This window comes from Neoarius graeffei, chromosome 20 (genome assembly GCF_027579695.1).
Source record: "Neoarius graeffei isolate fNeoGra1 chromosome 20, fNeoGra1.pri, whole genome shotgun sequence".
NCBI classification, from domain to species: domain Eukaryota; kingdom Metazoa; phylum Chordata; class Actinopteri; order Siluriformes; family Ariidae; genus Neoarius; species Neoarius graeffei.
In genome coordinates, this window is record NC_083588.1 from 25172527 (window position 1) to 25180770 (window position 8244).

The 8244-nt window shown below is 44.2% G+C and overlaps 1 long non-coding RNA gene across 1 annotated transcript; it reads left to right on the plus strand.

The window, feature by feature from the left end:
- Window positions 1–828: 828 nt before the first annotated feature.
- Window positions 829–4306, plus strand: LOC132869216 (uncharacterized). Its single transcript, XR_009650923.1, has 2 exons — window positions 829–1178; window positions 2442–4306. It is a non-coding gene; the product is annotated as an uncharacterized LOC132869216 (long non-coding RNA).
- The last annotated feature ends 3938 nt before the right edge of the window (window positions 4307–8244 follow it).

Genomic DNA, 8244 nt, shown 5'->3' on the forward strand with positions numbered 1-8244 from the left:
AACAATAAACTGAATAAATACAAAGCTTCAATGTTTGACAAAAAAAACAACAACAACACAAAGTGTAAATGTTATGTGCTCTTTTATCATCGTGGGAATTGATTATAGCTCTAAATAAATATTGAAGGTTTTTTTGTTAAAAAGAATCCGTATAACTTTATTTGTACGCCCGTATACTATGTTTATTGAATCAAATCCGTATAAAATACGGACATTCTGTATATTCACTATGATCTCAACGAAAGCTTCACTGAATCGATTCTTTAGAACAAACTCGCATGCGTGTGAATCAATTTACTTGATTCTTGACTCAGAAACTACGGAAACCTTATTTGTATTCCTGTTTTCAAATTGTAAACAATAATCACACTTTCATGCTGCATGAAATTAAAGTATGAACTTTCCTCAAACCATTACGTGTGCATGAACTCAAACAAATGCAGTCCATGCGTCTGTATCGATTCGCTTGATCGAGTCATTTTTATGTTTCATCCCGAAAAAGATCCGAATCGTTTGTGAATCTCATCACTGTTACGGGAGGAGAGAAAAGATCCTCTTCCCTCAACACAGAATGGTTGCTTCTTAACTGGCCCGTAGCCAGGGGGGATCGGAGGGTTCGTTCGATCCCCCCCCCGGACACACACGCATCAAGATTTATTCATTTGTTCATCTCCGATGAATATACATTGATTCACATTTAAATTTACAATATCAAATCCAGACTAATCAAAAAAGAAAAGTAGACTAAGTGAGGACGAGTTAGAAAAACGGGTTCATTTCTTCTATGTTTATGTTTACACGTTTTGTTCAGACTGCTTTACACCCCAATCCAGTGGGTGGCGGTAATGCCCCCATTAGACCCCTTTCACTGACGTCACCCGAAACCGGAAGTAAACAAACCCTGTGCCATATTGGAAGACCAACAAACTCGTGATTAGGGGGAAATAACGGCAGCGCGCGGTATGTGAACCCACGAGGCACTTCGTTCATCAAAAACCTACGTGTTAGGGTTCTAACAAAACTGATGGGAAAGGTGAAAAGAAGTCTTTCTACAGAATACCAGCTGTGATTGAGACACAAGGGGAGCAAACTAAGGAGCTTTCTGCCAGGAGGCAGAGAGAGTATTTAGCTGCTTTATGCAGAGCGGATCTGAATACTTCAAGTCTATTTTGTTACTGGTAAGTCACTAGGCTAGAGTGTTGTAGAACATTTTTTTAAATGTTTACTGAATAAAAACATCCTTAATTTTATCAAATATACTCTACTCTATATTTCATTTCTTTCTTTTGTTTTAATTTTCCTCCCTCCATCCCTCTTTGGATTTTAAATATAGTTTTTCCCCATGTCCAAATAATTCAAATACATATAAATAAAAACAGATAAGTAGTAAATTAAAAATAAATTATGAAATAAAAAAATCCATTCTCCCTTGCCCCGAGTCTTATCATATGGGTCAAACCCATCAATCACAGCCAGTTTCTCCACATACAGTGCCCTTTCTGCAACTGGTAATGTACTCACATAACCAGAATTATCAGCCATCGTATCACTTTACTCTCGCTCGTACTTTGTTTTATATTGTGAGTGCATGTACTTGGTCTTCCAATATGGCGCCTAACAAAATCTCGCGGTACGGTGACATCACGCGGTAGCCCTGGATAGAAGAGAAAATGGGGAAAAAAGAAGATAAAGACAGAAAACACAAGAAATCTGCTGCTACTTTGTCTCAAAATATTGGCGCCATGTTCCAAAAAAGGGCCAAAATGGGTAAGGCGCTGAGTGCAGGACTTTGTTTTTCTTTTGTTTACAACAGTAGTGGTAGATCGATCTGTCAGAGTGATCAGTGGGGGTAGCATCAGCCCGTCCGTCAGTCTATGTGTGTCAGTGACACGCACACACAGAGATGAGTTAGGTGGCTCGATGGCTAGGTACTAGTAGCGTCGGACCTGGGGCTGCTTTTATTTTTTTTCAGCTTGGGAAATCGGAGCTGTGGTGTGGTGTGAAGACAGTAAAATGCGAGACTTTAAGAGCACATGTTTTTCAGTCGTCATGGTAACATGGCATCATGGTAACATGACGCCCTGTCATGGTAACATGACGCCCTGTCAGTGGTTTGGCATTTGGATGCATATGGATGAGTATTCTGCAGCCCTTATAATTAAGTTGTATAAAATTTGTACCAAGGTCAATAATACAATATTCTCAACACCACACACCCCTTCCAAGTGGGAGACAAGTGCTGGTGTGACTTTTTGAACGATTTGGACAATTGGGAGAACAATATAGTGGGCCTGCAGACATAGTCGCCATTACTTTTACTGCTGTTTTAACTGATCTTTTTCCACAGTGGATCCATGCCAAACGATTGAAGAAGGCTCCATAACAAAGTTGTGTTACAATGACAAGTTTGCTACTAACGTTTTCTCTGTGTCCCTTTCCAGTCTCTGTTCTCTCTCTCGGTCTCTCTATTTCTGAGCTCTACACAGATTCGACTGAGAATCCTCAAGACGTTGTGAACAAAGAGGGGAAGAGATCGTGCGCCCCGTTTGGAACCAATCATCCTCACTACAACCATGACAGTCCTCATCACGGGTTTCGTGACTTCATTGTTGCTCTGGGCAGGGCTACCCGCCCGAGCCTTCGTGACTGCTTCATCTTTGCTCGGGGCAGGGCTACCCGCCCGAGCCTTCTGGACCACTTCATTGCTCGGAGCAGGGTTACCCGCTCGAGCTGGACAACATCTTCTGGCAATTTGCTAACTGGACTGCACGAGCGCACACCACACGAATGTGTTATGTCTTTCATCTGATGCCGTTTTCTACTATTATTACACTTCTCTATGCTCTGAAACTCTGTATTCTTACAGGACTCTTTTTCACTATAGGTCGATATGCCTTCTAATTTCATTTTCCCTCACTGTTTTAGAACAAATTACTCTGAAGGAAGTAGCATGTATTTGGGACGAATTAAGAGGTTTTGAGTTTCTCTAAGCTCCGGTGAGGTGGGACGAGGGCTGATTGGGCATGCACCAATATACGTCACCAATATACGTCAAGAAGGGCAAAGATTAACTCAAGATTAATTCTCGATGTAATCACATATATGATCATGAGGTGATAATGATCATATATGATCCTAGGATTTGATAATAGTGATACTATTATCAAAGGGGGGGATTGTTAGGTTTTATTATTATGTAGGTTTATAAATAATTGTAATTCTTGACCAAGAAGGCAGTAATTTATTTGTGACAAAATTAAGGATTAATGTCTGTTCAGTTAAAATAACCTTAGGTCTCGGCTGGACATTGTTTGGGAACATTTTGTTTATTTTGATATGAAATGTGTATTTTTGATCAGAGATGTGTCTGAACGGCGCCAAGGTCTGCAATGACGCCACACACACCCACAGCTGCATATCCAACGTGTATTTGGGATTAAAGTTAAATTTAAAGTCATAATTCATGTTAGTTTTATAGTTTTGTATTAGCCTTATTGCTGCACAAAGTGTTAAGACTGTATATGGGAGAGCTTTTTAAGATCCTTTATTATTTTGGACTATTGCATATACTATGGCAGTGATTTAGATTTAATTGTTAGATCTAAGATGCATTCAGTGATTTAAGTTAGTTTTATAGTTTTAAGTTAGTTTTATAATTACAGAATATAATTTAGGATTGTTAAGACTTTATGATTCTAATGGTAAGACTTTGAGTTTAATCCTGAATCCTGTTTGACCTTCCTGATGTAGCACTTCTTTGTTTATGTTTCGTATGACTGTCTTTGTTTAGGTTTGTTCTTATTTTTTTGTTTACTTTCTTATAACATATCTGTGTTTAAAAATTCCATCACCATCTTAAGTACATATTGCCCTATGTTATATCTGACCTGAAGGGGTGTACATAAGCGATGACCTTTAAAATCTGTCTGTACCTTGCTATCATGTCATATCATCAGAAATATGTCATTATGTTATGATTTACACACACACACTGATGGAGATTATTTGACCTGCCCCAAGATCAAGCTGCTCACTGGCACGCAAGTCAAACACACACACACATACATCTAAACATTCCATTAGAACAGTGATGTAATTAAGATGTGACACACACACACACACAAATAGACACAGATATCAAAATGATGTCACTCACTCACAGCCCCCCATAGACACACACATTCATGCACACATACACATAGATATCAAACAGTGATGTCATTTACACACAGATAACACTCGTATATAATAACCCTCTGTATTCTTGTCCAATTGGGGGAACTTGCGAATAAAGATGTGAACTACATTGGGGTTCCTGTCTTTTTTTGCGACTAACCCCCCCCAGAGCTCTGGGTGGCACGAGGGCGGGGGTCCCGAGAAGTAAGTTGACCGTTTCCGACTGGGTGAACCCTAACATGCCCTTATTTGGTTGTTGTCGCCATTATGTAATATTGCTCAACTTTGACCTGGAAAACGCCATCAGGTTCGCGCAGCGCAGGTTTCAGTTTATTTACAGCGCCGCTAGTTTGCTAAATTGAGAACCACTGTATCCTGAGCCTGATTTTTTTCATTCTGCAAAATTGCAGGTTGTTTAATTTTTCTTCTGCAATCTTGGAAATCATTCTGCAAAATGCAGACTGCAGACGGGTATTTCGAACACTGCTGATAAACGGATTGCTGTGTGATCAGTCAGAGGAGTACTACAAATATCAACTGAAATGTTATAATTTAACAGACACTTAGAAAGTAACCAGTAGTCAATTCTAGACTGCCTTGAGTAGTCCTTATTGGACCAGGTATACAGCCTAACATTTGGAAATAATTCCCTCGAAATATCAGTTACATTGAATTTGTTCATAAAACATTTTAAGGTGGGGTTGAGAGATACTGATTTCCTAGGAGGCCATCTACCTAAGATATTGTTTAATGCTATGTTAAAATCCCCACCTAAGATTAAAGAGGCATTAGGATAGGCATTAGGTTAACCAGTAAGAAATTTTCTCTTCTAAGGTATCAAAGAGGGTAGTATTCTCCATAAGAGTGGTATCCATAGATATTAATTATAATAATGTTAATATTATTTATGGCTATTATCATAATAATAAAGTGACCTGAGGAATCGATATTGGTCTCAATAATATTCCCATTAAAGTTATATTTAAAAATTCCTATTCCAGCTGAATGCTCATATCCGTGAGCTAACCATATACCATTTCCCCACTGTGACCTCCAAAAGTTTAAATCATTGGGTGTTGAGTGACTGTGGCAGCGGGGGCGTGGCCGAGCGGTGGTCTGTGAATGGAGGGCGGAGTCAGGGAAGGTGAGTGGTCGTGTCACTACACCTGTTGTCAATTAACGTGTGTTTGTGTCTCCTTCAGTGACCGCGCCCGATAAAAGGAGAGCGAGAAGGGGAGGTCGGCGCGGAAGGCTCGTTGGCAGCCTGTATGTGTGCATGCGTGTGAGTGTTTTTTGGAGCCCTATGCTGAAAAGCTATCAAATAAAAAGCCCTCTTCAACGGAAACAGCCACCTGCCGTGCTTCTGTGCTCCACCCACACCTGAATCTCACGACAGTGGTGCAGAAGAGAACAGCCCCATGGAGTCCTCGCCGTTCAAGGACCTCATCCATGCCCTCGCCACAGCCCAGCAGAACCAGCACCAAGCGCTGGTCGCCCTCCAGAAGGAGCAGGAACAATGGTTTGAAGCCCTTGGTGCTGGCCCAACAGGAAGACCGCCAGGCGTTCTGGCACCTGCTCACGTCGGTGAGGCCCACAACCTCCACTGGAGCAGACCCTCCCCACCTCACCCTAACGAAGATGGGTCCGCATGATGACCCAGAAGCCTTCCTCGTGTTCTTCGAGCAGGCAGCAGAGGCGTGGGGTTGGCCGGTGGACCAGCGCATGGCACGCCTCCTCCCCTTGCTGACGGGCGAGGTGCAGCTGGCCGTGCAGCAGCTCCCCGCTGACAGCCGGCTCGTGTATGCCGACCTACAGAGAGCCATCCTCCAGCATATCGGGCGCTCCCCAGAGCAACAGCGGCAGCACTTCCACTCACTGCGCTTGGAGGAGGTTGGCCGGCTGTTCGCATACGGGCAGCAACTCTGGGACGCCTGCCGGCAGTGGCTGAGGGCAGACGACCGCGATGCCGAGGGAGTGAGCGACCTGGTGACATTGGAACAATTCGTCATGTGACTTCCGGAAGGAACAGCGGAGTGGGTCCAGTATCATCACCCAGCATCGCTGGACCAAGTGATTGAGCTGGCAGAGGACCACATGGCGGCAGTTCCGATGGCAGGAAGGTGTGCCTCCTCTTCTCCTCTCTCTTCTCTCTCCCACCCTCTCCCTCTGCTTCCCGTCCTCGCCCCATTCCCCCACCGCAGAGGCGGGGGCCGGCTCCCCCCCAGCCTGCCTGGTGCACCCGCGGTGTCCTCCCGTTTCCCCCTTCCTTGTCTGTGTCTCCTCCCCCTCAGGTGAGTGATGTCCATAACACTGGTGCAGAGGGAAAGCCTGGGCCAGTGTGCTGGCGCTGCGGGGAGCCAGGACATCTCCAACATCAGTGCTCCATGATGGAGGTGGGCGCGGTGGTCCGGGTCCCCAACGCACCAGAAACTGCCCTCGATCGGGCCGGAGTGTATCGAATACCGGTAAGTGTCCAAGGTGATACATATCAGGCTTTGGTGGATTCCGGCTGTAACCAGACCTCAATCCACCAAAGCCTGGTGCAAGGTGAGGCATTGGGGAGAGCACGAATGGTGAAGGTGTTGTGTGTGCACGGGGATGTTCACAACTACCCTTTGGTGTCCGTCCACATTCTATTTCAAGGGGAAAAACATAGTGTAAAGGTGGCAGTTAACCCTCGTCTCACCCAGTCGCTAATTTTGGGGACTGATTGGCCGGGGTTTAAGGAATTATTGACGTACATAGTGAAGAGTGGGTCCTGCTGTAATTCAGCTAGGGGAAGCCCCGGAGTAGCATTGGCGGGAGAAGCTGTCACAGAGCCGTCTATGTCAACACAGCTTCAGGGTGATTCGCGGAGTGAGGAGCGCCCCGCCCCTCCTCCCCCTCTTGGGGATTCCCTTGGGGATTTCCCGTTAGAGCAGTTGCGAGACGGGACTCTGCGGCATGCATTTGACCAAGTGAGAGTAATCGATGGTCAAATTCTCCAGCCAAATGCGATGCCGGCCTTCCCCTACTTTGCTATTATTAAGGATAGGCTATACCGAGTGATGCAGGACACTCAAACACAGCTGTTAGTTCCAAAGAGCCGCCAGGAATTCATATTCCAGGCGGCTCACTTTAATCCCATGGCCGGACACTTGGGGCAGGATAAGACACTAGCTCGAATAATGGCCCGGTTCTATTGGCCAGGGATTCGCAGGGATGTCCGATGGTGGTTTGCAGCGTGCCGCAAAGGCCAATTAGTAAATCCTGTGGCCACTCCAAAAGTGCCTTTGCGCCCTCTCCCTTTAATCGAGACTCCGTTCGAAAGAATTGGGATGGATCTTGTCGGGCCATTAGATTGGTCAGCATGGGGATATTGTGTTATTTTAGTTCTGGTGGACTATGCAACGCAATATCTGGAAACAGTGTCTGTAGGAGCCATTTCATTAGTTTATTTACTTACTATGTTTTAATGCCTGCATTTTTGTATTTGGTGAGTCTGTGCCCCCTACAGGTTAAAGGTGGCTATAAATTGGGAGGCTACCTGGAGAAGGTGTGGCTGACTGGGAGCACAGAGCTTTTGACTGTACCTGTTTGCTTGCTGTGACTCACTACTTTGAACATTGTGCCTTTAATTTACCCAGCCTGTCTTTATGTTCAAAAGGGCTAAAGGAGCCTTGTTTGATTTGTATTTTTGAAAGAAACAGAAACAAGAAAGTAAACGCAAAACATTCTTTTTCAACTTCAAATGTTGTTTTGAATTTGGAATTTTGGGTCATACGCACAAACACGAGTCAAAAGGATCATCAGTCACCACCAATAGGGACAAAACAAATGGACATTTTTAAATAGGAAAATTCGTCATTTCATTAGTCAAAAGCTCTCCTTTGGATATTGGAACTTGTGGATTACGCAGAGTATTGGACTCTGGAACGCCGAGAAGAACAAAGGATTGGAACTCCAACGACATGCGCACCTGAAAATGCCGGTAGGCCGCATCTAATTGAGTTGTTTGAACTGGAATGCATTCATGGAAAAGGCAAGGATTGAATGAATTAGTTGGAGGAAAACCTTTTGATTTTCTGG